We start from the raw sequence: 27586 nt of genomic DNA, 5'->3' as shown, positions 1-27586 counted from the left end.
TGGAAAGCAAAAAACAGGAAGTCTTAGCAAGTTAGCAGGTTAGATGATCATCTGGGTAGATGTCAGAAATTGGAGCTGTTGCCTGACCCTGACTTGTCATCTTCTGTGGCCTTCACTTGGTCAGAAGACTAAGGGAAAAGATGACAGGAGCAGGGAAAGATGTCCTTATATTCTGGACCCTCAAATCTCTAAGCATCAGGGGAGGTGGTACGGGTGAGTAAAACAGATATTGAGGAGGGCAGGTTCTTCTGGAACCGTACTCAGGCCCTGACATGGAAAGGAAATGAGTTCTTTTTCTGTTTCCGAATCTCCTAGCTCTGTTCTCATCGGGGGAGAGAGTCAGGTGTTATTTAGACAGACGGCTGACTCTGTACTGCCCCAAAGAGGCAGCGAGTAATGACCAGAGAATCAATCCGCGTGGCTTCCTCAAGATGGGCCAAACCCTTCTGCTGCTTTATCAAGTTGATGGCAAGGTCAGAATCAGAGCTGACCACCTTAAAACAATCTGCCTTTTCCTTCTCTTGGGCCTTTACCTTGGATCCAGTCCCTAAACCAAGAAAAACAGCATCCTGCTAAGCCCCCTGGCAAATGCCTAGATTTATTGTTTGGAGTGATCATCCCTCCGGCTTGAGAGAAAGAGAAACTGCCATCTACTCAGAGAAGAAAAGGTCCCTCTCACATCTCTAAGAGCTGCAAACTGAATAACTGGGCTGAAGACAGTCAGCTCTTCACGGTGGTTTTAACTGGCATTGCAGTCTGAGCTGGCAGATCGTAGACCATTTCCCCTAAACACACCGTTAGAGGCTGTGACCATCTGCCTGTCCCACAGACCATCTGTATGAAGCACTAGCTCCCCTTCCAGAAACTGAAAAGAAAAGGCCATCCTCAGAGCTCGGCAAGGATCAGAGAATGAGGACACGGAACAGGTAAGTCTTTGCGTCTGTCCTTGTTCCCAAACTCTCTTGTTGGTGATCATTGGAAGAAAGGATCCCTGGAAAACTGCTTAAGGTAAAAAAAAAAAAAAATCTGACAGCAAGACTGAAAACTGTCACCCAAAAGAGCGTAGAAAATTGTAAAAGGCGATAAGAAAAAAAGTAGAGAGCATGGTGTATGGCTTTAAGGGGTTGGAAGGATAAAGCTCAGAATGGGAGGAATCAGGTAACCTGGGCTCTGCAGCCAATGCCTCTGGGCAGACAGCACGTGCTGCGTGCAATGCCTCATTACCTGGAGCAAAGCACAAGTTGTCTGAGGTTCAGTTTCCTCATCTGCATCCTGATAATTATCATACTTCCTTTTCACAACTGGGGAGTTCCCAGCATACCACCTGGAATAGCACAGTGTTAAACACATGCTAGCTTTTGTGTTAACTTTGTGAATTTTTTCAGGTCCTTCTACAGGGCCCACCTGTATCTTTATTCTTACCCACCAACTACCTGTGGATGCATTTCCTGACTCTATTCACACTGGTATGCAAAATCCTAATCTCTTCCGTTTTCTCTTCAGAAATATTATTATTGCATCACATTATATTTAGGACCAAAGCCAAGATTCGCTTTCTTCCTTAAAATTCCCCAACCACAATCTTTCCAGTGATAACTCCATTTTCTGAATCATCCCATCAAGTTTTGGTTCTGAACACTATGCTGCCTATTTAGCAGGTCAGTTTCTCCTTTGCCAATATAACACCAGCAACACTATATTAATACAGGGTGTTCCCCAAAAATGTATACACACTTTGAATAATTACTAATTCCAATGGGTCACATCTGAAAAGAAAGGAACATCTAATTGAGTTATTTTTGGACACCCTGTAAATTTGAGGAGGAAATAAATCACATTACTTACAATTTCTGTTCCATACTATAACTGATAAAATAGTGAACACAATAGTTGTTCAATAGACATGTGTAGAATAAATAACACCATTAAAACTACCACAGAAGCAAAATGGTATATTGGTATTCACAAGAGGATTTGTTGAGAACTCTGATTTACTTACACAAAAGTGGGATGATTAGTTAACACAAGAGCTGGCATGTATTTAACACTGAGCTATTTGACCTAGATCTAGTCAAATGAGTTTTGGAGAAAACAAACAAACAAACAAACAAACAAAAACCCCATGTAGCAGATAGGTAGATTCAAATTCCATTAGTGAAATCTTAGGGGGAAAACGCAGCAGTGCCTATCGTGCTGGGAGAGAGAAAAGTGAAACTTGAAGTGGCAAAGACATCCAGTAGAATCACTGCAAAAGGCAAGACAGGGCAAGGAAGAGGAAAGAGATAAAAGAGGCAGCATTGACCAGATAAACACAGGGAGAAGAACTCAGCCATGTATGAGCAGAACAAACTCAGGTTCCTGAAAGTATTTGCAGTCAGGAGACTCTCAGAAAAAGCTGAAGACTGTTTGTATACTAGATATGCTCTTACTATCAGCACTGTAGTCAAAACCGATTAATAAAATGTTTACAGTTTAATAGTAATTCGGGTTTGTTAGTCTGTGAAAGATCCTGAGCAAAAAAACCACATATAAACAAAGATGAGTAAAGTGTTTTCCTTGTGTGTATCTATGCTCAGTATGGAGTTTACTATCACTATATATAGTGAAGATTTCCAACAGGAAAAAAATTAGCAAGTCCATCCACTGTTTGTATTACTAATTATTTGTTTTCAGGAAAGGGTTAGCCTTTGTTAAAGTGATTGTTCAAAAATGCTTGTGTTCCACAATTATCCAAACATTTGTCCCAATGTGTATGGAAAACTTTTCTTTACTGAAACTCTTGTTTCATACTGAGCATCCACTAGTTCTAGGTTTTTAATCCAATCATACTTTTCTGAAAATGTAGGCTATGAATTAATTTGGCCCTTGGTTCTGTGACTTGTAACTTACAACATGAATATTAAAATCAAAAGGTCCTACATAAAGATTTCAGTCTCCCACCTGTAATGGCTTACCATCAAACATTTAAAATGCTGATATATATATATACTAGAGGCTTGGTGCATGAAATTTGTGCACTGGAAGGGGGGGTCCCTTAGCCTGGCCTGCACCCTCTTGCAGTCCAGGATCCCTTGGGGGATGTCTGCCCACTGGCTTAGGCCCACTCCCTGTGGGCAGTCGGACATCCCTTTCACACTCCAGGATCCCTCGCTCCTTACCACCCACCTGCTCACTGCTCCTTACTGCTTGGCTCACTGCTGCTTAGAGCTGCCACAGAGGTGGGAGAGGCTCCCGCCACCACTGCTGTGCTTGCCAGCCATGAGCCTGACTTCTGGCTGAGGGGCGCTCCCCCTGTGGGAGTGCACTGACCACAAGGGGCAGCTCCTGCCTGCATTGAGCGTCTGCCCCCTGGTGGTCAGTGTGCATCATAGCGACCAGTCATTCTGGTTGTTCTGCCATAACGGTCACTTAGGTTTTTATTTTACACATACACACACACACACACACACACACTAGAGACCTGATGCATAAAATTCATACAAGGGTAGGCCCTCGTAGCTCCAGCTTTGTCTGGAAGGTTGTCTGGATGGTTGTTCCGCTGTTCAGCCATTTGGTCAATTTGCATATTACACTTTTATTATTATACATATATACAGCTAGAATACCAACAACTGAAATACCTACATTATGTACAAAAGCTAGAGAAATTTTGCAGAAATAAGATAAAAGGTAATTAAAATTTTCTCTTTTTTGAGAGTAAAGTCAAAGGAAGATTGTTACCTCTTCTCTTTATCAAGATTGCTTTCAAAATGTGACCCTTTTTCCTATTCACAAAAAGCAGTGGGCTGATTCCCAAAGTCACAGCATTTTAGGATGTGACTTTAGAAAATATTCCTCAGCTCATGAAATTCTCACTTGGTTCCCTTTGTTTCTCTAGTCTCCTTGAAGGCTCTGCACAAAATCACTCTTTTTCCATCATCATGTTCCCCCACTGACATCAATATTACTGAAGGATAATTTTCTTCCTCCCTCTCATATTTTTTATGGCCAGAGAGACGCAGATATTTGCTTTCTGTGTATTCATGTGAATTGATAATTTGTATAACCTCTGGCAAATGGAGATTGCTATATTATCATAATTAATACTACTAATTATTATTACTACTAATTATTATATCTAAATAAATATTATTATAATTATAATGACATATTTTTGAGCATCAAATAAGTTTCAATCTCTGTTTTAAGTCCTTTACAACTATTATTTTTTTCTTCATCTTTTAAAAATAACCCTGCAAGGTAAGATAGGTTATGTGGGTACAAAAGTAATCTGTACAGAGTTACATAACTAATTAGTAGATAAACATATTGAGAGAGACTACCCATAAAGTGCACACTACATATACTTGCCAATACTACTTACTATTTAATGTTACAGAGGAGACCTTTATGTCTTTATTTTATTCAAGTCCTATAACTGTGGTACTTTTATACCATTGCCAATATTCCACATGATAGCAAATATTCCAATGATACATATAACTGGAAAAATTAAGTAGAGCTCTACCTCAAGCTATGGATGCTGCCAAAGAGCACAAAAGTGTGGCATTGGTGATGTACTATATCAGGAACCCCTTGATTCAGGGAGATGACCCTTCAGAGATCCTTTAGCAACACTGCAGACTGTATTGTCCCACTGATAGACTGAGTCAGGTCAATAAAACAAGATTACTATATTTTCATCTAGAGAAGGCTGACCCTGGACTGTCATATTCAAGGATTTATGTGAAGAAGCACTAGGTTTGCAATCAAAAAATATTTAAATTAAATAACCATAGTATATAAGAATATACATGAGCTCTGAAGTGAGTCAGGATTTTAGGCAAAAAAAAAATGAATCACTTTTTGCCTCATCTGTAATATAAGAATAATAATATTATCTTATCATTTTTTAGAAGTCTAAGTAAAAATATAACCTACCTAGTACCATGCCTGGCATAGAGAACATATTTGTTGATTATATGAGATAATTATAATTTACTACAGGCCCATTGCACAAAGATTCATGCAATAGGCCTTCCTTCCTCTGGCTGCTGGCACCAGTTTTCCTCCGGCACCCAGGACCCAGGCCTTCACTCTGGCCATAGCAGAGAAGCCAAGCCTTGAGGCTAGCCTTTTCCACTCTGACCGCAGTGAGGCTTGGCTTCTCCACTCTGGCTGCAGTGGAGAAGCCAAGCCTCTTCAGTCTTCAGTCTTCAATTGGGCCGAAGACTTCAGTCTTTGCTCTGTATGCAAATTAATCCGCCATCTTTGTTGGATTAATTTGCATACTAACTCCTGATTGGCTGGTGGGTGTCATGGAGGTATGGTCAGTTTGCATGTTTCTCTTTTATTAGTGTAGATAACACTGCCTTGATATGTGCTGGCAATAATCTGAGTATTTTACAGAGGGAATGTCCTTAGTTCGATACAGTGCTCTAACCATAAATCCTGATGCTTGAGGCTGTAGAAGAGGCCAGTGAACTTGTGTTTATTATTTTGTGCCATTGACATTCCTCTTCTCTTTCTTACTCTACTAAATGTGTATTTTGAGAAACGGGTCCTTTAAATGCAGAGAACATGGATAGTGTCTTCTTTCCCAGCAAGCCATAAAATAGACTTCATCCATTGGTTATAAGGAGAAAAGGAACCCACAACCTGAAGAACAAAACCCTACTTCCTTCCTACACAGAGAAAGGATGACTCTGCAGAACAGAAATACCTGGGTCAAGTGGTACCAGCTGTGCAGAGCTAGCAAAGCAGAATTGAACTCGTCACTGACAGCTCAACTCAGCTACATTAATAGGAACAAGGATTTTTACATCTTTTGCATCTTGAACTAAATAAAGGTCAGATTCAATGGCACAGCCCTACCTAGGTCACACTCTTGCAGAGGAATCTTAATTCTGTTGAATGATCAAGCCCACATTCCAAGGGGCAGCCTTGAAGACTACAGCATGCCCCATCCAAATGCAGAAAGTATAGCAAAGAGACATGAGCAGAGAGAGTCCTTCTGTATTCCCCATAACAATGATCACAGTGCTTGTACCTGGTAGGTGTTTAATAAATATGCATCCTTTCTTTGACTGAGAACAAAATGAGATGTTAGATAAAGAGCAATGTTCACACTACCCGCTGACATCTGAATTGTGTTTCTGCAACCACATATGGATGGGTGCACTTGATTCCCGCTACTTACATTCAGTATCGTTGTGGAAGTTGTGAACGTTAAGTGAAGTGACATCTGGAAAGGGCACTTGGTTGCTCTGAGAAAAGACCTGATGAAACCACAGTACATAAAATGAGCTCATTTACAGAAATATAGCTTTCTCTCGCTCCAGTTTTAATTAGCTCTCAGATTACATCGGCGGCTTTTGCCCACCTTATGTATGCATAAATTACATAAGAATATTGATTGGATTAGAGTGGTCTTCCTAATTCTTAAGCTGGGTGAAGAAGAAAGAACGAATATATTTGAACTATCTGCGGAGTTCCAATTTTGTGTCAAAGGTTTTACAAAGTACTGTGTATATTATAATTTCTTCATTCATAACAGAGGCCTTCTGAATGACTGATTGTGTCTATCTTATAGAACAGATAAACTGAGTCTTTTAGAGAATAGGTATTTGAACCCAAGTCTGTCCAACTCCAAAGCTAGTGCTCGCCAATATCACTTACTCTTGCCATCATGTTCTCCAACACATCCTTTTAATCCTATCTGTCCCTAAAATGTAAGTCAGAGTGACAGTCATCAACCTTTTATAAATACCTATTGATACAACTTCCAAGTTTTACTCAAGTTCTAGAAAACAGCTTTCTTGTGAAGTAGAGTTTTCTAAAGCCTACAAACTCTAAAAATGTATGTATTCCAACAGATAAGGGCTAGAGTGTCCAAGTCCTTCCTGGGTACTCAATTCCAATGATTCAGGTCCTCACACATTTTCTATTTTATATGAATCTAAAATCATACCTCCTATAGACTTGTCAATTACTTGCACATGCAATCATGCTCATCTGCATACACATTGTGCCTGGGTGCATGCACCTGTACCTATACACACAAACACACACACGCACACGCACACACACAAGTAACTATGAGTATACCACAAAACTTACTGAGAAGGGGTATAATCTTCAAAGGTGGGAAAGTGCTCAAATTATAACACTGTAAATTTTGATCACTCATCATGAAGAAAAGACTAGTTCTGCTTCATCAATTTAATTTGAAATCATTGGAGAAATCAATTTGTAGAGTCTTGAATCAGATAGGAAGTCATCATAACACTTTAGGTTTCCACAGCAATGTATTCCTACAGATCATTTTACTCTGTAATATTTCATTATAATTCTCATTACAATACTATGGGTTAAGAATGCTATTTCCAAACTATATAGGAAGAAATCGGGGTTCTGACACTTTGATTGACTTACTGATCTTTAAACAGCACCGTCAATGCTTGACTGATGCCTTCTGACCCTCAATCCAGGGATTTTCTTCTTGGGATTCTAACCCCAGCCTTTGTTCTCCTCCCACTTAGCTGGGACTACTGAGAGTTCCCAAAAGGCAATACATATAATTGAGTGAATAGATTTAGTCAATTGCCAAATCCCTGTCCTAGTTGCACTTCAATTAATCTATCTTTTCTTTTGTCATTTGTTAAAAATATATTTTTATTGATTTCAGAGAGGAAAGGGGAGGGAGAGAGATAGAAACATCAACGATGAGAGAGAATCATTGATCAGCTGCCTCCTGCACACCCCACACTGATATCAAGCCTGTAACCTGGGCATGTGCCCGGACCATGAATCCAACCTTGACCTCCTGGTCAACATTCAACCACTGAGTCACACTGGTGGGGCTAGCTTTTCTTTTGTAATTTATTGGAGCATTCTGAGGTGTTGTTTTTAAGTAATAAGAACAATAGCAAGAATACACAGAGAGTATATCTGTCCCCAAAACGTAAGTCAGATAGTATATCTCCCTATTCCAAGAGTCTGCATTTTCTGCTGTAGGCTGATGCTCTAGCCTTTTAGCATTGGCCCCTGATGTCAGGATCAGTTCCTGGAGCTAGCACACAGCTCCAGGCGGTTGTAATGACTCAGCAATCAAAACTTCAAGTTCAGTCCACCCGGTCCTCACCCACCCCCAGAGCCAGAGCTCCCTTTTGCTCAACTTACTGTGGGATCTTTCTGGCTCCCTTTAAGGTTCTCAGTAGCTAGCTCTCCAGCTGTCAGCTCTGTTTGTTACATAAGCAAAGAGCCCTTCATGTGTTAAGTGCTCTGGGTCTTAGAAACATAGAAACATGCTGGAGAATGTTGGGCCTGGTTGGCTCACTTGAGCAAAGACCCACAGAAACACTAGCCAACTGACCGGCACTAAACAGAGAAGGAATTGGAATTTCCTTTATTCTCCTCCTCCAAAAATTCAAGACAACCCCTTACCAATTCATTCTTTTAAAAAGATAGCCCTGCACTTATTTATTCTAGGGAACTTCTGCCTCTTCTTTGGTAACTATGATACTTTACCTCTACTGAAATGGAAAGCTACTTCCCTCCCTTCACCTTTCTTTTCTGAGCTCACTAAGCAGGAAAACCAGCCCTATTAAACTCCAAAACACTCTCCATCACAAAACAAAGCCCTGGATCTGGAGCCAGTTCTGATGGAGAGCTGTTTACAGCTGCTCTGACCTGGGCTGATAATCAAGATGCAGGGTTGCGATCAACTCAAACACCATCAGGAATCCTTGAGATACCAGGGAGGCGCTTTGCACATTGCAGGAGCTGTAATCAGAAAATCCCGAGTTGGCTTTGAACCCCACTTCTATTATTAGCCTAAAATGAGTGATAACGAAAGTGTTGCTCTTGCTAGTAGATTCACTCATTACAATTATTAAATCTCAAATGCACAAAAGCCAAGATGTTATCCTTATAATTTTTGAAGATGGTGTTGAGAATAATCTATGCAATTAAACTTTACCAATCCCACAAGCCTAAATATAGCCACACTGGATGAGAATGTGAATGGGAGGAGGAACCGTCAAAATTAAATAGCCTTGATAAAAAGAGGTACTAATTTGCCCACTTCCAGAACAGCATTTTCAAAGGGTTTCTCTTCCTTCAGAACAATCCTAACAAAACAGATGATGTCAAAAACTGTCCCCTATGCCTGGTACTGGCTATCAAAAGCTGAAGGTTAATGAAGAGCTGACCAACCTAAGGAATGCTGATTGTCCTGGCAGGATCTGGGAACCTCCAAAACCCGGACCTAACCCACTGGCACGTGGAGCGTTAGGGCTGTGCACTCTCCTTAGAGCAGTCAACTTTGTGTTTCTTATTTATATATTGCATTCACCTTCAGGTTTGAGGAATGTTCCAGGTTATTTTCTCCAGAAAGAAAATGAAATTTTATTTGGGGTTTCACCTCTGTTCAAGTCATTTAAAAAAGAAAAAAAAAATCCCCTTACTTGACAGGTGAAATGTAACTGGAATCTATGAGTAGCAGATGAAAATATCCTGAGCAGCTAGCGTTGACAAGAAAGGTATGCCATAAATTATACGGACAGGAGGGAGTTTTCTCCTAGCATTTTTACCAAGGGCACTATGTGAGGTATAAGTTAAAGGATGGTGGAGGGCGGGTGGGAGACATCTTTTATCAGCTGCCCCCTTTACTTGTGTCTCTAACACCATCCTGCAAAAACTTAGACAAGAAAGGGACAGTCCGCAGTATAATCTCATCTTTAAGTTCTGTTTGTGTGTGTTTTCTTTTCAGTTCACAAATTTTGAACAACTCTTTTTAGAAACAGGAAGTAGTATTAATGTGTTAAGTATGATGTTTAACATCCTTAAACTTGGCTGCTCTTATAAAATGTTAACCCATCAAATGCCTCTGACTAAATCTCTTCTGCTGTGATTTCTTCCATTTCTCCATCTATACACAGACATCAGTACATGGAAACACCTCTACATGCTCAACTCTGCCCAGTTAACTAACATTCCTGGCATCTCCTGCATGAATATGCTCACAATAACCATTCCGAGTTGGCTAACATCCCATGAAATATCACCATTCCTTTTAGGAGAAACCACCCGTATGCATTGGAAAAGAGTCCCCAAATGCCATATGCATTGACAGAGGGAAGCTCCATTCCTTCCACTTGGGGTCTCAGCATTTTAGAAAAATACATTTACAAGTGTTCTCCCTTCTGGGGAGAAGCTAAGTGATGCCAATGCAGAGATAACAATACAGATGCAGGAACGCAGATGCTATCACCATGCAAAGGCCTTTTGCTTTAAATAACCTTGGGCTGGAAATAGGTAAAGTACTAGATACATTTAACTTTGAATTAAAGGGAAAGAAAACACAAACAACAAATGCAAAGCTAACCACCGGGAAACACTGGAGACTGAGTTAGGCCAAATGTTCCACTCAAGTCCCCCGAATTCCTGATGCTGCCTGCTTGTCTTTCCAGCCAAGAAGAGACAAGTAAGAGCAGTGTGGCCTCTGGGGACCAAGCAGGGCAAAGGGAGGTTTCAAAATGAGAGACACAAGTCTTAATCAGGAGATGGACGCTGCCTTCAGAAAGGTTAATGAGATGCAATAGCAAGAGAATCCGTGCAAAAAAAAAAAAAAGAGAGAGAGGTTTAAAATACTAAACAATTTCCAGTTTGTACTCATTTGCTCCAATTAAGAGCTGTTGAAACAGCTTTTCTGTATTCCATGCATTTGCTACTCTTCAGAGCAGACTGCACTATTCGAGAAAAAAAAAAGTGCTATGGAAAAACAGTCTACTAAGTTATCATAAAGGTCCGGGTTATCCTCCCAACCCCCACCCTCACACACTTTTGCCTCTAACTCAGAGCCTCTGCCAGTAGCTTTCCTGATTTTTTTTTTTTTTTTTTTTTTTTTGCCCTCTCAAATTTAGAGAGTATGTCAAGGAGGGAGAAGGCTGGAATTAATTTTTTTCCAGATTTCATATATGCAGAATTCACTGTGATAATGTTAGATCAATAAGGGGTATGAAAATGGAAGGATGGGGGGTTGGTTATACAAATGGAAATAAACTCCTTGGCATGAAAATAGCCCCAAAATGCCACACACTGAGTTCTTCTGAGCACTGCATTCTCTGAAGACGAGCTGATAGACTGCATATGGATTTCGGAAAACCAACAGGAAAGCCCAAACATTGCAAGGAAGCAGGGACCAAGATCTAAACAGTCCCGTGACTTACCTTCCTTCTGCACCCTCTGCACCCTCGGATTTCACCAAGAAAAATGTAAAATCCTCTAGCTCATCTTGCACTACTCTTTTCTTCTTCTTCTTTTTTAAAGTCACAGAGGAGAAAAATAATCAGTTTTCAAAGGTTCCATTTATCTGATCATCCAGCAAAACGTGTCCAAGAGACTCCGCCAAAAAGTAAGCCAAAAACTCATCAAAGGCAAAAAGAAGAAGGGGGGAGTGGAGAAGAAAGGGGGTGGTGAGCACTGGATGGCGGGGGGAGGCTACAGACGGTGAGCCCAAGTGCCCAGAGAATATTTTCACGCGCTGAAATCTACTGTACGATATACCTGCTTTAGTTGTCATACAAACACACGCACTCGCGGGCACTCACACATTCTCTTCCGTGCAAATGCAGGCACCCCGCACTCACACACACACACACACACACACACACACACACGCGCAGAGTCACACAAACCAGTGCAATGAAAACTGTCAGAAGTAACCTCCAATAGCTGCTGTGCGCTGCAGATGGTTGGGCTCACTGTTACCTTCCCAGATCGATGTAGGATCAAAAGAACATCCAAAAAATCAGGGGGGCCCCCCAGGACCAGGTAGATTCCGAATCCCTCTTCCCCCAGGCTGATGCATCAAGCCAGGAGCGGGTCAATCAGCAGAGGTGTCTGCTCGCGGGGTGCCCCGGGGTTATGGCAAGGTTATTAATCTTGATGTGCTGCATCCCCCACCCCCGGCGTTCGGCAGGCTGCGTGGAGATGACTGCCAGAGCTGTGTCTGTCCCTGTTCAGCTGCATGTCGCTCAGCCCTCTGATGCTGCAAGTGAGAGTCGGCGGAGGCGAGAATACTAATAAGGTGGTTAGCTACAGTTCCTTCAAGGCAGCCGGCATGCGGTACAGTAAATGTGCACTTCCCGGCGCTCTGTGTGTGTGCCTGCGCGTCTGCAGGGAGGGCAACGGGTCCACCTCCGGCCAGAAGGCGACATGGCTTGTGTCCTGCCTGGGAGGACTCTATCATGGGGCTCATCACTGTCCTGCAAAGGCATTGTCTGTGACAGTATTTTGTTTGGGATAAAAAAAAAATTAAAAAAGGAGGGAGGTTAATGGCTTAGAAGCCGAGGGCTGGCATTTGAATGAGAGAGAAAAAAAATGTCCAGGGAGACAAATTAGTTTTATAAATAGGCTCCAAGGAGACCAAGGCAGATTTTTTTTTTTTTTTTTTTTAACATGCGGCTGCCCTGGCTGTTCAATGGAAATACAAAGCAATTTCAAAAACGAGCCTCAGCCTATAAATCTTGGCGCTGGCAACAAGTATCTGGATTTGAGTGATGGCACTGTGGATAAATGGATTCCTGGTAACATAAAAAGTTTGCTCATGCATGCTGCTCCGTAGCCATGCCCCCGATGTTTGCAGGAATCTGAGTACAGTGCACTCATTTTAATGTGGATTTAGACTATCCCTTCCCAGTTTTACTCTAATGCACAGTTTTTATCACCTAACTATCAAACTGCAGAGCACGTCACTTAGGGGGATTGATTGATAATTGTAAACACTAAGTACTACTACATGAAACACTTAGATGGAATGAGTTTGGAGTTTTCCAGAAATAAAGCATTATATCTCTTTTAGTACCAAGCCATGAAAGAAAATATATGCACAATATGCTAAGTGTATAATTCTTCAGCCTCTGGAAAACTAAATGTTTCCTCTTCTATGATTCGGTCTCATATTACAATACCTCTTCTTTAGCCAAGGGTCCTCCTGAGTTCTTTAGGGTGGATTAAATTGGTATTATCTGAATAAATGAGTACTGGACAGTTAGAGAAGGCAGATAAGAATGAATTAAAGAGCAATGTAATATCAGGTATTGCCAGTAGATGTCAGAAAAGATGATACAGGTAAAAAAAACTCTTCCTACAAACTGCAAACATTTAATCTAATTTAGTAAACAGTTTAAAACAATTTATAACATCAAACTGAACTACTGAGTTTGTATAAAATTAAAAGGTATAAATAATAACTTGGAGAACAACTTGTCTTTTATTTTTTCCCAAATCTCCTTTTAAAATCACTATTTTACTTATATCCAGCAGATTATCTGCTATGAATAGTGGAAAGAAAAAGAAAATTAAAAAAACTACACCACTGACTAACATTACATTTGCATCTAACATTGTTTCTAGGATTTAAGATTTTTTTATTCTATGAAATACAGCATTTAAATATCTTCTCATAGGTAAGAGAGCAACTACTAGGTTTTAGTACAAAATAGATAAGTGGGAGGAAGTAAATTAGGTGATTAAAAATCATATGAAATCTTTGTTTAAGGTTTCCATTTTAAAGCAGTAATTCTGTTTTATCTTGATTATATCTATAAAATCAGTTTAAAGGCATCACTCATGTTTAGGAGCTGAACAGTATTAGTAAACAGTGGCACATAGACAACATATATATATGAATTCCACTTATGTTAATAAGTGAAAGGTTTTAAAACCCTAGCATATCATCTTAGCTTTTATTTATCTGAATGCAATTAATTATTACTTGCAAATTCCAGCCCTAATGGCCCAAATGACAATAAAAGATAGTGTCAGAAACTTGGGCATTACAGTTCAGAAGGACCTACCTCATATCACCTGCCTCATAGTCTCCGAAAGTCTTTCTCTTTCCCCCCAACTTTTAAAAAATTTACTTGCAATCAAGACATTAACACATGCCTAACAGGATTACTGTGAGGACTGGAATGAATTAATATTTATTACATGCTTATCATATTTCCTAACACATAATAAATAATCTATAAGTACTAATTACATATGGTTTATAAATAAATTTGTTTTTCTTACTATGTTAGCTCAGTCTTTGTGGGCCACAAGGGGAACCATTTAATCCTTTGGACATCAAAAGATTTGATTTTATTTAAATTTCTCTTTATATAAATAGTTGTTTTGCTCTCGTTTTTATAAACCCATGGTTGAGTAATATTAGACCCCTTTTTAAAGTTTATTGTACACAGATACCTTCATGCATTACCTATGTGTTATGACTCATTAAAATCAGAAATCATTTTCTGGATTAATAATTTTCTGAAATAGTTTTGACTCTAACAGAATATTTAGAAAGAAAATCTGATGGCAGTTGAGTGCTTCCCCATCAAGACTTGCTTTGGCGCCAGTAGTCCCACCAAACACTCAAATGGAGATGCTGAACAAGGCAAAATTTCATTTTTGGAATTTCTGGCATGTAGCAATTCCACAGCAGATTATAATTGCAACTCAGATTATCCTTTAGAAAAGAGTGTCTGGATATTGATTTTCATTAAACAATTGTCATGTATTCAATAAATACTTTGCTGAGGTAAAAGTGACCAACTTTGTTTCAAAACTTAGGGAGTTACCCAGCTAAAATTTGAAACTGGTCCCTGTACACGGAGGACAAAGAGAGACCTAAGAAAGGCTGTCGCTTCAAACTAGTGGGTGGCAGTTTTCCTAAAACAGGGAATTTACTTACCAGGCTAGTCGGATGGATGCCACAAGACGAGTAGATATTCCCATGCACCCGCCAGAATCTTAAGTGTTTATAGAGAGATTTTAACTGTTCAGTCACTTATTCTGTACAGCTGATCTCAACAAACCTCATGCTCCCAAGGCTATGTCTTTGATATGGCTCAGCTGTGTGCATTGAGGGTGGAATTTACATTCCCGTTTCTTGCACAGGGAAGGGCGAGGAGTTGCTAATTTGACCAGGTTCATCTCAAGGTCAACTAGAGATCATGTTCCCTCCATGACCTCTCCCAACAACCACTGGAATAATATATAAATTCCTTCGGAGTCTCTTAAATAAATAAGTTGGATAAAAAATGAGTGAGATGTTTCCCTGGCTAGGTGTCTCAGTTGGTTAGAACATTGTCCCTACATCAAAAGGTTTCAGGCTCGATTCCCAGTCAGGGCACAGCCAGGGCGGGCATATGGGAGGCAATCAACTGACGTTTCTCTTTTACACCTGTTTCTGTCTCTCTCTACAGTGAAATGTCTCCTCCCTCACTCGGAGGAAGTTCAGGATCAGCAATAGTCCCTCGTTCTGCCTCATGGGTGGTGTATTATAGAGAACTGACACCTGATATATTGGCACTGCAGGAGAGCAGGGTACCTGCGAGACCTCCCTTTACAGTGTAAGACTTCTCTCTTAGAAGATATTCGTATCAAAATTCCTCACCTTTTAAAAGTGCTCAGGTAATATGGGGGTTTTTGAACAATATGTTTAGATTAGGGGAAAAATGCAACTAAATCTATATTATTGGAAAATTCTAAATTCCCAAAGTTGATCTGAGATAATGAGTCAGTAGCTACCATTAACAATAGATAAATGTATGACTTTAATATTGATATGTTTTATTTCTTGGGAGTTAGTAGAATATAAAGGATCCTATCACTATGAGAAAATTCCCCTTAGAATGATTATGTGAAAATTTACATGTTTATGTTTCTTGCAAATACATCTACTTACAGCATGTCACTGTGCTTTTGTTTGCTCCGTACATCACATGTTATGACATAAGCATAACAACAGGAGCTTGGTTCAGTATTCCTTCCCTCCTTGGTGATAGATGTTTCTATCTCTCTATTTCTATCCCTTCCCCTCACTCTAAAAGCCAGTCAGAGAAAAATAAATATCACATGATCTCACTCAAATGTGGAATCTAATGAACAAGATAAATTGATAAGCAAAATAGATCCAGAGAAATAGAAGCATGGAACAGATTGTGGAATCTCAGAGGGAAGGTAGAGGAAGGTGAGTGGGAGGGAAGAGATCAACCAAAGATCTTGTATGCATATATGCATAACCCATGGACACAGACAATAGAATGGTGAAGGCTGAGGCAGGTGTGTGTGGGGGTAGGGGGTGGAGGTGGGCTAGCAGAGGTCAATGGGAAAAAGGGGATATATGTAATACTTTCAACAATAAATATTTTAAAAATTAAAAGTGAAATCAATAAAAACATATTTAAAAATGGAAGATTAGACCATTGATTTGAAGTCATTGCTTTCTAATACAAGCTTTTACTGCAATAAATTTTTCTCTAAAATATTCTTAGGCTGCATTTCACACATTTTGACATGTGTATTTCATTTTCATTTTTTTTTTTTTCTGGGAAATTGAGAGTAACGTTTACTTATTTATTTATTTATTTATTTATTTATTTTTTTAATAAATCTTTATTCAGATTATTACAATTGTCTCTCTCTTTTCCCCCCATAGCTCCCCTCCACCCGGTTCCCACCCCACCTTCTGCCCTTACCTCCCCTGCACTGTCCTCATCCATAGGTGTATGATTTTTGTCCAGTCTCTTCCTGAACCCCCCCATACCCCTTTCCCCCTGAGAATTATCAGTCCACTCCCTTTCTATGCCCCTGATTCTATTATATTCACCAGACTATTCTGTTCCTCAGGTTTTTAATTCACTTGATTTTTAGGTTCACTTGTTGATAAATATGTATTTGTTGTTCATAATTTTTATCTTTACTTTTTTCTTCTTCCTCTTCTTAAAGAATACCTTTCAGCATTTCATATAATACTTGTTTGGTGGTGATGAACTCCTTTAGCTTTTTCTTATCTGTGAAGCTCTTTATCTGCCCTTCAATTCTGAATGATAGCTTTGCTGGGTAGAGTAATCTTGGTTGTAGGTTCTTGCTATTCATCACATTGAAAATTTCTTGCCACACCTGTCTGGCCTGCATAGTTTCTGTTGAGAAATCAGCTGACAGTCGTATGGGTGCTCCCTTGTAGGTAACTAACTGTTTTTCTCTTGCTGCTTTTAATATTCTCTCTTTGTCTTTTGCTCTTGGCATTTTAATTATGAAGTGTCTTGGTGTGGTCCTCTTTGGGTTCCTTTTGTTTGGGGTTCTGTGCGCCTCCTGGACTTGTAAGTCTATTTCTTTCACCAGGTGGGGGAAGTTTTCTATCATTATTTCTTCCAATAGGTTTTCAGTATCTTGTTCTCTCTCTTCTTCTGGCACCTCCATAATCTAATGTTGGTACGCTTGAAGTTGTCCCAGAGTCTTCTTACACTATCTTCAACTTTTTGGATTTTATTTTTTTCTTTTTGCTTTTTCAGTTGAGTGTTTTTTGCTTCTTTGTATTTCAATTCTTTGACTTGATTCTTGTGTTCCTCTAAGTCTGTTGTTGGGTCTCTGTATAATATTTTTTATTTCAGTCAGTGTATGTTTAATTTCTAGTTGTTCCTTTTTCATATCTTCGGGGGTCTCGTTATATTTATCGGCCTTTTCTAGGATATTCTTGAAAAGCCTTATAACCGTTGTTTTGAATTCTATATCCAGTCCTTTGTTTTTCTCCATTTCTTTCGTTTGTGATCTGTTTCTTTGACGCCACATTTTCATTGCTTCCCTGAGTTGGTAGGGTAGATTTGTGTGCTAGGTTTCCTATATGGCCCAGTGGGTCGGCCTCCCCAGTTAACCTGAGGTGGACACTCTTGGTGCACCCCTTTGTGGACTGTGTGTACAGCCTTGTTGTAGTTAAGTCTTGATTGTTGTTGGTATCACTGGGAGGAATTGACCTCCAGGCCAGTTGGCTGTAAGGATCAGCTGTGTCTATGCTGGGAGAAGTTCGGTGCTGGAGACAGTCTTATAGGATTAGACTTGCCAAATTGCAATAGCCTCTGTGCTCAGCTTGGATGGGGTGGAGTCTCAGGGCGGAGCAGACAGTCTTGGCTTCCCCTCAGCCTTGCCCTTGCGCGCACGCGCACTTTCAGTCCTCTAACTTCCCTGGCTCCCGAGTCTCCACCCAAGAGTCCAGATTCCCCCCACAAGAGTGTGGGTCCCCAGGGGCTCGCCTGGAACTGGGGTTCAGTGCAGTCAGAACTGGGGCTCAGTGCAGTCAGGAGCTTCTGACTCCCTTCCACTAGGGAAAGCCTGTGGCAACCTCCGCAGTCTTTGTGCGCACTGGCACGCGCGCGCCTTCAGACCTCTGCCTTCCCCGGCTCCCGAGTCTCCGCCCGAGAGTCCAGATTCCCCCCACAAGAGCGTGGGTCCCCAGGGGCTCACCTGGAACTGGGGTTCAGTGCAGTCAGAACTGGGGTTCAGTGCGGTCGGGGGCGTCCTTCCCCCTTCCGCCAGAGAAAGTCAGCCAGGCTCTCAGCCGCCCTTCCCTCTGCGCGCACAAAGACCCTTTGCCGTACCTCCAATTCTCTGTGAGCTTTTCTCTTTCCTTCTAGTTGTAGAATTTTCACTCAGCCAGTTTTCCTGTGGTTCTGGATGGTGTCCGTTCTGTCTTTTAGTTGTAGTTTTGAAATTGTTGTGCGAGGCAGCAGTTTAGGTGCTTACCTATGCTGCCATCTTCGTTTCTCTCATTTTCATTTTCTTCAAAAGAGTTTTTAATTTTGCTTTTGGTTTCTTTTGTAACTTGTTGTTTATTTATAAGTGTGTGATTTAGTTTATAAATATTTGGGGATTTACCAGATATCTTTTTGTTATGATTTCTAATATTAATTAATCCCACTGTGGTCAGAGAACATTCTTTGTTTGATTTAAATCCTATTAAATGTATAGTCCTAATTTGGTAAATTACCTATGTGCTTTTAAAAAGAATGCATGTTTACTATGTTGGGTGGAATGTTCTATAAATGTCAATTAAGAACAAGTTCTTTGATAATGTTGTTCAGTTTGCCTATTCTCTTACTAATTATCTGTCTACTTATTCTATTATTTTAATACTTCACTGTAATTGTGAATTTATTTATCATTTTTATTTGGTTTTACATAATGCATTTTGAAGCTCCATTTCTGAATATGTTAAGTGTAGAAATTTAATGTCCTCTAATGAATTTAGCCTTTGTCATTATGAAATGACCCTCTTTGCCCCTGGTATTATTCTTTTTTTTTTTTTTTTTTAAATCTATTTTATTTGGTATTACTATAACTGCTTCATCTTTTCTTGAATAACAGTTAGCACCACATCAAATTTTTAAAATATATTTTTTTATTGATTTCAGAGAGGAAGAGCGAGAAAGAGAGAGAGAGAGAGAGAGAGAGAGAGAAATATCAATGATGAGAGAGAATCATTGATAAGCTGCCTCCTGCACACACCCCACTGGGGCTCAAGATTAAAAAACCTGACCGGGAATTGAGCTGTGATCTCCTGGCTCAAAGGTCGATGCTCAACCACTGAGCCACACTGGCTAGGCTGCAGTACATCACTTTTTGCATCATTTTACATTTAATCTATTTGTCTTCATATTTTATGCAGGTTTCTTTTAGGCAAGTTAGAGCTGTCTTGCTTTTTTACCCAATTTGACAAAATCTGACTTTTAATTAGAGATGGTTGAAGCATAAATTTATTGAGGATGTTTTTAGTCTAAGGATAAATATTCCTCACTACTAAAGCAATGACATTCTACTTTCTCCACCTGGTGCCTCATATTTTTGGGGGGGAGGGTTGTGCTCTGTCTGGTAGGAAATTAAATATTCCTGGTCCCATGTGAGCCTTGAGGACTATTCTCCTTGCTCTTTTGGCAGTTCTTTCCTGGTATTGGTATTTTCTCCATCCACATACACTGGTTAATCCTCAGATGAAGACTAATACGGACATTCTTCAGATTGGTCACTAACATGGATTATTATTATTATTGATTATGGATAGATGCCCAAAGCAAGTACTTACCCTAAATAGATTGGTTTCAATAAATTAATTAACTTCACATGATGCTAGATACTGGTGAAGCAGATTTTGTTGTTGTTTATGTTGGGTTTTTTGTTTATTTCATTTTTTAGACCAATTTACCAATCATAGAAAAATTGAGGGGATAGTACAGAGATTTCCCATGCACCCTCTGCCCACACACATGCATAGCCTCCCATCATCAACATCACTCACTCGAGTGGTACATTTGTTACAACTGATGAACTTACATTGACATACCATAATCACTAAAGGCCCTTAGTTTCATCACTGTTCAACCAAAAAAAAAAAAAAAAAAAAGTCTTACTCACACAGTGCATACTTTGCTGGTTGGCCAAAGGGCACAAATCATTGTAGTCACTATGGGTATTAGCTGCCCCAAACTTCACCTTGACGTGATTTCATAACCACCTTTTAATGGGCAAGAAAATATGGCAAGTAACTCTATCTTCAAATGTTTCTGCCAAGAAGTGGCAAATATTACATCTACTCAATTCTGTTTATAAAAACAAGCTCTATTTCCACACCTTAATTTGGAAGGGTGAATGAGCACTATCATATTCATGGGAAGCAGAGAGCCAGAAATATTTGAGTGCATTGCTAATGATGACCACACCCTCTACCAAAGAATCTGCATGCTCATGATTCTAATGAAGCTAGAAATTTGACCTTACTTCATCAAATTCAGCCTGAAAGTATCACTCATGGAGTAAAAGGTCAGGTCTTACACACATAACCATGTCTATTCTGAATTCCCATCACTTAATTGCAATTCCAGATGCTAACTGGTCCAAGTTTTCTTCCTATAAGAAAGGAAGGGAGGCTCAGCTGGCATGGCTCAGTGGTTGAGCATCAATACATAAACCAGAAGGTCACAGTTCGATTCCCAGTCAGGGTACATGCCTAGGTTGCAGCCCAGTCCCCAGTGTGAGGCATGCAGGAGGCAGCTGATCCATGATTCTCTCTCCTCATTGATGTTTCTATCTCCCTCTTTCTCTCCCTTCCTCTCTAAAATCAATAAAAATATATTTTTTTTAAAAAAAGGGAGTATAAATGTGGTGACTTACTCTAAGAAAAGTTCCAGCAGCTTTGAGAACAAATTTCTACATTTAAAAAGCTATTTCTAACTTCTAAGATGTAAAATGTTTCTTTGGGAGGAAAACATTTACAAGAAAACAGTATTAAAATATTTCAGGATTCTATTGTACAATGAATTGCCCCTGAGAATACACACTTCAGAGAAACTACACACTGAATCTGGGGAATAAACACTGAAGTAAGCAAAATGCCTTGAAAGAATTTTTTTTTCCTTTTTAGTAGTGCCTCCACCCACTAGAGTCCAGGTGTCTTTATGTTTACTTCTCACTGAGTGGGAAAAAATTATATGTGCTTGAATACAGGAAACTGGCTAGGACTCTAGGGCTTGGAACTTTTACGTATGTACAGAATACCTTTAAAAACTTTCTAGTCTTTGGATTCCTTTTCCTCCTTAGATTCTTCTTGGGAGGATGTTTATTTCTCACCCTAGGGAGTAATGTATGCTTTTCCTTGGCACTCCTTTCCATGAGATCGCTTTCCGTAGCCTCTCTTCACCAAAAGAAACAGGGCTAGTAAATAATTTAATGCGACATCATTTACAACTTTAGCCAAAAGGACAGAAGTAGATAATAAACCTCATGCATGGTCTAACCATTCCAAATGATCTCATCAAGTTTGAGGGGGATTTTTCACACAGTGATGACATAAAAGGATAATAATAATAAGCAGAGAATCCAATTTTCTTGGAGATGCTCCTGAACTTACTTGTAACTCAATAATGCAGCATAGATTGACATGTGGCAATGTGAGGGGAGGGGGGGGGCAAACTTTTGTGTGTTTTTGTAAACTTTTGTTTTTTAGTGTGATAACTATTTCAATATATTTCCATAAAAAATAGTGCTTCCAATTTAATTTATGTTTCTGGCTCTTTCCCTAATAATATCAATAGCATTGTCATGTTGGCTGATAAAAATACAGATGCTAGTACTTAACTTTTACGATTTAGGAAAAATTGTTTGGAAGAAATGTTTAGTCTAACTAAAGAAGGTTGAACTACGTCCCCACAAATGCTTGTACCCACTTATGTAAGTATAGACTCTTTCTCCTTGTACATAACTGTGATCACACACAGGGAAGGGTTTCCTTCAAGAACATTTTCCAAGAGAATAGGTATTTATATGCTTTTGTTTCATCTCTTTTATCCTCAAAACTACTGATTGTGAAAAGACTCTGCACTAGCTTGAATGACTCAAGGACGGTACTTAATCACCGCAAACGAAGCACACTTTGGCCATGATGCGGGGAGAAAGGCCTCCTCTGTGGCTTGTTTATTCAACCTGGGATGTGGCTGCAGAGAGGGATTTGAAACACCTTTTATCTGCCTTTCTTTTGTCTAGAGCTGTGGTCGGCAAACTGCGGCTCTCGAGTCACATGCAGCTCTTTGGCCCCTTGAGTGTGGCTCTTCCACAAAATATCACGGCCTGGGCGAGTCTATTTTGAAGAAGTGGCGTTAGAAGAAGTTTAAGTTTAAAAAAATTGGCTCTCAAAAGAAATTTCAATCGTTGTACTGTTGATATTTGGCTCTGTTGACTAATGAGTTTGCCGACCACTGGGCTAGATAATTAGCTCGGCAACTGTTTGTCCTCAGCTTATTCTAAAAGATTCATCTAAATCCTAAATCCCAAAAGCTGATTACTGCCAGAATCTTTTCTTCCAATGTCAATCATTGGCACTATGGTTGCCACTTTCCCATTATTCTTAAGAGCTAGGATAGATTTTTCTCATCACAATAATGATCAATAATTCCTACTAGAAGAGTATAAGGCGTTAAAATTGCCTGCGATTTAGTAGACCAAGAAATTCTAAAGACAACATTGTTTCTGAGGAACATTTCAGACCGAAGCAGAACAATGAAACATGTCACAAGTTACAATATGTGATTTTTATGTAATTTTTGGTTTGAAATTATAGACCTCCTATCCCCAACAGGTATAGATAGCTTAGCTTCTGTTTGTTATAAATAACACCATCTAAGTCATAATATATTTTTATGCCAGAACAATCCACAGCTGATTTGTTATTTTTCTGTGTTCTTTTAAAGTATAAGACAATTGGTTCATTTTGTCAATAAGACCATTGAATTAGGAATCAATTCTCTAAGGCTTAGTAGCTGTGAAACATTAGTCATTCTCTCTCTCTTTCTCTCTCTCTCTCTTTTCCCTTATCAAAAGCCAAATAGTTGTAATGAACTATTTGTATCAGACTATAGTGGGGATAAACTATTATGATGCATATAAAAGCTTTATTAATACCACTATAAACACTACTAAATGCCATTATAAATATTACCAATAATCTTATGGCAAGGAATAAAAGGCAAATTATTTTCATTTTCACTTTGAAATCAGCTATAAGAATAAACCTAAAGTACTTGCAACTCACTTAAGAATTTGAAGGAAATACATAATAAATACAATTGTGTATAGCCAGTTCAAGAGTTACAGATAACTAGGCTATCTCACTATGTCAAGAATAACTAAAAATAGTTACTTGAACAGTTAGGTGAACATTTTTTTAACCCAATTGTATCATTATTCTAAAAAACTATTTTAACAGGAATTATATTTTATGGTATGTAAGATTAAAGACTAACTCCAACTTCTTTAGGCAATTTAAAATCTTGGACTGCTACTTAATTGAGTTAATTAATGGATATTCATTAAATAACTAGATAATTTAGTAAGATAGAATACTATAATATTAGTTACAAAGCTTAATTTTAAGTTTATATACTTTTTCTCACTTATATTTGTATGGTACAGAAAGGCTCTCTATATTTGTGTCTACCAATAAATATGTTATTTTTGCCATTTTGAGAAACTGTACTTTAATAGATGTGGTTTTCTTAAGTTAGAAGATATTACTGTCAGCTTAAAGTAAAATGGCTTATTGTTCCAGAATGATGAGGAGGGAAGTTTGAGGGAAAAAAACCTGAATGGATATATAAAGTTGTAGAAAGTTCATGAAGAGGAAATTTTATTTGTATTAGTCAATTCTGACTAAGGTTTATATAATGGGTTTTCTTATAAGATTTCAAAAAGAGCTTATGATTCCATTTTTTTAGGGTATTAGTTCCTCTAAGAGGCTGCAAAAGCTTTGCTTTGGTTTATTTTTATTTGTTTGTTTACTTTCTGAGTAATATGCTTTGGAGGCAAATATGTCTTATAAGACAAAGTTTCTGTGACTTGTGTTTACTTTATCATTTCCTTGGTTATTTAAGATAACTAAGACATCAATTTTTATAGAACTGAAGTTTTTTACAATCAGGTTCCCTCCTACGTTTACTTTTAAAGTCCGTTATTGTCATTTTGATTAAATAAACAGTCAAGTATTGTTTCTCAGTAATCTAAGATTCCCATCTTAATCAAGTCTCATGACAACTTTTGATATTTCCTATTTCTAAATACCAGTATTGAATCCTAAATGATAATTTTTTACACTTAAGACTGTCTTTGAGACAAAGAAGATAGAGGGTGATCTGACAATAATGGGAAGATGCTTCTTTAGATTGAGAACTCAGGAGAGACATTCAGTCTCGCCACTTGCCCAGAGTCACTGGAATAGAGGCCAGCCTACTTGATTTTAAGAGCAGGTTTGTTACCTGTGCTTCTGACAAACTGGCTATCGATCACAGGTTCCCATGACCCCCTTTCTTGAGTTTGATAAATTTGCTAGAGCTGCTGACAGAACTCAGGAAAACATTTTACTTACTAGATTACCAGTTTATTATAAAAGGATGTAACTCAGGAGCAGATGGATGGAGGAGATGCATATGCAAAGTATGTGGGAAGAGAACCGGCGCTTCCACACCCTCTTTGGGCACTCCACTCTCTCGGCACCTCCACATAGCTGCCAACCTGGGAGCTCTCCAAAACCCATACTCTTGGTATTTCTATGGAGGCTTCAACACATACTAATAGGCACAATTGGTTATTATTCCATTTCCAGTTCCTCGTCCCTCTGCAGAGAATAGGACAGGTGGGGCTGAAAGCTCCAAGCTTCTAATCATGGCTTGGTCTTTCTTATGAGCAGCCCCAATCCTAGGGCCCACCAAGGTTGCCTCATTAGAACAAAAGTCACTGCTATTACCCAGGAAATTACAAGGGCTTTAGGAGCTCTATGCCAAGAGACGAATAAAAATATAAATTTTTTTCTATTGTTCCACAATAAACCACTCAGTCTATGATACTCTATTACATCAACCAGTTTTTTAAATGATGATGATGATGGTGGTGGTGGTGGTGGTGGGGATGGTGTCACCAAGGATTTCTAGCAATCGTAAAAAGCTAGAAAGAGTCAAGGAAAGATTCTTTGCTAGAGACTTCAATAGCAGCATGGTCCTATTGACCTTGATTTTGTATGTCTAGCTTTCAGAATTGTGAGAGAATACATTTCTGTTGTTTTAAGGCACCTGGTTTGTGGCAATTTCCCAAGGCAGCCCCGGGAAATGAAAACATCTACTAATGATGTTGTGCATCTTTGAGTATGCTTTTTTGCCAAAGAGTATCTTCTTTGGTAAAAGGCCTGTATAGTTCCTCTGCCTGTTTTTTGTTTTGTTTTGTTTTGTTTTGTTTTTAATTGAGTTGTCTGTTTTTAGATGCCATTTCTACTTCATATACATAATTTTAAAACATTTCTCCCAATTTGTGGCTTGGATTTTCATATATATATATATATATATATATATATATATATGTGTGTGTGTGTGTGTGTGTGTGTGTGTGTGTGTGTGTGTGTATTTCAGAGAGAGAGGGAGAGATAGAAACATTAAATAATGAGAGAGAATCATTGATTGGCTGCCTCCTGCAAGCCTCCCACTAGGGATCGAGCCCACAACCCAGGCCTGTGCCCTTGACCAGAAGTGAACCTGGGACCTTTCAGTTTGCAGGCCGCTGCTCTATCCACTGAGCCAAATCGGCTAGGGCCGGATTTTCATTTTCTTAATGGTGTCTTTCACAGAGTATACATTTAAACTTTAATACAATAGAATTATCTTAATTTTCTTCTTTAGGCAGTGATTTTGGTGACCTAAGAACTCTTGCTAATTTGCTTCTGTCCTGCACAGGAATTTCACTGTGGAGCCCTGGGCTAGTGCCGGTGGTTCAGATACAGTGTTGGGAAATCTCATTCTCTGAAAGCCTCTATCTTACATTCTTCATGTTTTAGGGGTTCCTTTTCTTGTGCCTCTGCTCAAAGATAAGGGGGTCTTTCAAAGTTTTACTGCTCTTTTTAGTACTATAACAGTTCCAGTTGATGAAAACACAGGGAGGAAAAGGGAAAACATATCCCATTTCAGGGTGTTCTTCAATTTTTGACTCTGCTTGCTTTTGTTTTTTATTTTTGTTTTTTAAATATGTTTTTGTTTATTTCAGAGAGGAAGGGAGAGGGAGAAATAGAAACATCAGTGATGAGAGAGAATCATTGATCTGCTGCCTTCTGCACACCATTCCCTACTGGGGCCTGAGCCTGCAACTAGGGTATATACCCTGACCAGGAATTGAACTGTGACCTCCTGGTTCATAGATCAACACTCAAGCACTGGGCCACACTGGCCAGGCCTGCCTGCTTTTGTTTAATTTTCAAAGTGTCCAGTTAGTTGTTGTTTTTTAGCTTTAATTTTATTTTGTCCAGAATTTTGGATTGTAAAACACAAGAAAAAATGACGAGTGAGCTTTCTTTATCTTGTTCACATTTTAAAATTTTATTTTATAATACTTTTTCTTTATCTTCAGGGGATAGCTGAGTCCACTTTGGCAAAAATATGGAGTGCTCATGAAGAGGCACTGTTGATGAGAATATGCAAAGGTGATTTGTCACTAGATTTAACACAGGGTGACATGCCAATCTAAGAATTCTCAACTTTTATTTAGTAAGCTATAGGGGTATTTTCATTCAAATCCCTCAATGTGATTGTCAGCCTTCAAAAATGGTCTTGCTGCCTTTTCCTTTTTTGTAAAATTCTGAAATAGAAGTGAAATAATTTCAAGTTTGCTCCCATATTCTTGCCTTGGCACCAATCTTATTTTCCCAGAAGGCATTTCTATTACTGAAAGTGGCATTCAAGCACTGACAACCACACATTCTCTTGTTACACATTACATAACAAGAAAAAAGACCAATAAAGTCCTGGGACCTACCAATGGTGAACCAACAGCAGTTGGGGCAAAGTTGACTTTATGCCACATGCTTATATATCATGGATAAGTTGGCTATACATTAACTGATGAGGCATTATGCATAGAAAGCAATGCATTAAGTATTAGCATAAATAGATATAGCCTTTACATCTTTTTCTTTTGCTTAATTGACTCTGTAGAACCACCCATGGTGTTACTGTAGGTGTTTCTGGTAAATAACTGGAAGATCATACATTTCATTGGCACTTATTCTGGGTGCCTGCCTTGGGCTGGGATTTCTAGAAACAGACCATGAGACAAATATTTGTATTAAGAAGTTTGCTGAGCGGTACTCTTGATCAACATTTCTAACGGCTAGAAAAGTGGACACAGTCCTATGGAGGCTCTGTGTGGTGTCCCACAGCATTCGTCAAGGAGCCTAAATCAACCTCAGTTTTCTCAT

General features: G+C 39.1%; 1 protein-coding gene across 10 annotated transcripts in view; it reads right to left on the bottom strand.

The window, feature by feature from the left end:
* LRRC4C (leucine rich repeat containing 4C) overlaps positions 1-12227 on the bottom strand; it is a 1012843-nt gene extending 1000616 nt beyond the window's left edge. For 4 of the 10 annotated variants that reach the window (XM_080642549.1, XM_080642552.1, XM_080642542.1 and 1 more), the window contains exon 1: positions 11211-12142. The gene's annotated coding sequence lies outside the window, so the exon portion shown is untranslated. Of the gene's footprint in view, positions 1-11210 lie in introns of all 10 variants that reach the window. The other 6 variants (XM_080642543.1, XM_080642548.1, XM_080642553.1 and 3 more) reach the window with 4 other exon arrangements.
* Between the last annotated feature and the right edge of the window lie 15359 nt (positions 12228-27586).

Source organism: Plecotus auritus (assembly GCF_963455305.1).
Source record: "Plecotus auritus genome assembly, chromosome: 9".
NCBI classification, from domain to species: domain Eukaryota; kingdom Metazoa; phylum Chordata; class Mammalia; order Chiroptera; family Vespertilionidae; genus Plecotus; species Plecotus auritus.
Note: the sequence above shows the minus strand (reverse complement) of the source record. Positions and strands in the feature narration are given on the sequence as shown.